This window comes from Triticum aestivum, chromosome 1A (assembly GCF_018294505.1).
Source record: "Triticum aestivum cultivar Chinese Spring chromosome 1A, IWGSC CS RefSeq v2.1, whole genome shotgun sequence".
In the NCBI taxonomy this organism is placed as follows: Eukaryota; Viridiplantae; Streptophyta; class Magnoliopsida; order Poales; family Poaceae; genus Triticum; species Triticum aestivum.
The window spans coordinates 360,533,142-360,534,814 of NC_057794.1; positions in this window are offsets into that span (position 1 = coordinate 360,533,142).

Here is a 1,673-nt window from a genome sequence, read left to right on the forward strand (position 1 = left end):
GACTGTTCTGTTTTTGACAGATTCTACTTTTCGTAGGTTACTACAGTATCAGGGGGTATGAACCATATAGAAGTTGGAATACAGTAGGTTTAACACCAATATACAATATCTTAAAGTGGTGGTTTGTTTTCTTATACTAACGGAGCTCATGAGATTTTCTGTTAAGTTTTGTGTTGCGAAGTTTTCAAGTTTTTGGTTAAAGATTTGATGGATTTGGGAACAAGGAGTGGCAAGAGCCCAAGCTTGGGGATGCCCAAGGCACCCCAAGGTAAAATTCAAGGACAACCAAAAGCCTAAGCTTCGGGATGCCCCGAAAGGCATCCCCTCTTTTGTCTCCGTCTATCAGTAACTTTACTTGAGTCTATATTTTTATTCACCACATGATATATATTTTGCTTGGAGCGTCTTGTATGATTTAAGTCTTTGATTTTTAGTTTACCACAATCATCCTTGCTGTACACACCTTTTGGGAGAGACACACATGAATCGGAATTTATTAGAATACTCTATGTGCTTCACTTATATCTTTTGAGCTAGATAAATTTTGCTCTAGTGCTTCACTTATATCTTTTTAGAGCATGGTGGTGGTTTTATTTTATAGAAATTATTGATATCTCATGCTTCACTTATATTATTTTGAGAGTCCTTTAGAACAGAATGGTAATTTGCTTTGGCTATAAAATTAGTCTTAATATGATAGGCATCCAAGATGGGTATAATAAAAAACTTTCATATAAAGTGCATTGAATACTATGAGAAGTTTGATTCTTTATGTTTGTTTTGAGATATGAGATGGTGATATTAGAGTCATGCTAGTTGAGTAGTTGTGAATTTGAGAGATACTTGTGTTAAAGTTTGTGATTCCCGTAGCATGCACGTATGGTGAACCATTATGTGATGAAGTTAGAGCATGATTTATTTTTTGATTGTCTTCCTTATGAGTGGCGGTTGGGGACGAGCGATGGTATTTTCCTACCAATATGTTGTAACACCCCGGATGTAACTTTCCCAATTTGTACTCCAACTCTTGCCGTTTCCGGCGTTAAGTTATTTTATTTTCTCGGGTTCGGGTCTTTGTCTCTGTGTGTTGTTGTCGTTGTCATGCATATCATATCATGTCATCATGTGCATTGCATTTGCATACGTGTTCGTCTCATGCATTCGAGCATTTTCCCCGTTGTCCGTTTTGCATTCCGGCGCTTTGTTCTCCTCCAGTGGTCATTTCTAGCTTTCTTTCGTGTGTGGGGATTAAACATTTCCGGATTGGACCGAGACTTGCCAAGAGGCCTTGGTTTACTACCGGTAGACCGCCTCTCAAGTTTCGTATCATTTGGGCTTCGTTTGATACTCCAACGGTTAACCGAGGGACCGAAAAGGCCTTGTGTGTGTTGCAGCCCAACACCCCTCCAATTTGACCCAAAACCCACCTAACTCTGCTCCATCATCTAGAGCGTTCGATCACAACCGCGTGGAGGTAAACCGCACCTCATTTGTACTCTCCTAGCTCCCTCTATGGCTATAAATAGACCCCTCTCGAAAAAATCCGAATCCTCCTCCGTCCTAACCCTAAAATCCACAGCGCCGCACCGGACTTTGTCCGCCCTGCGTCGGACACCGCCGCCGTCCTCTCCGCCGCCGCCACGTGTCCTGCGGGACCACTTCCCCGCAGCCTC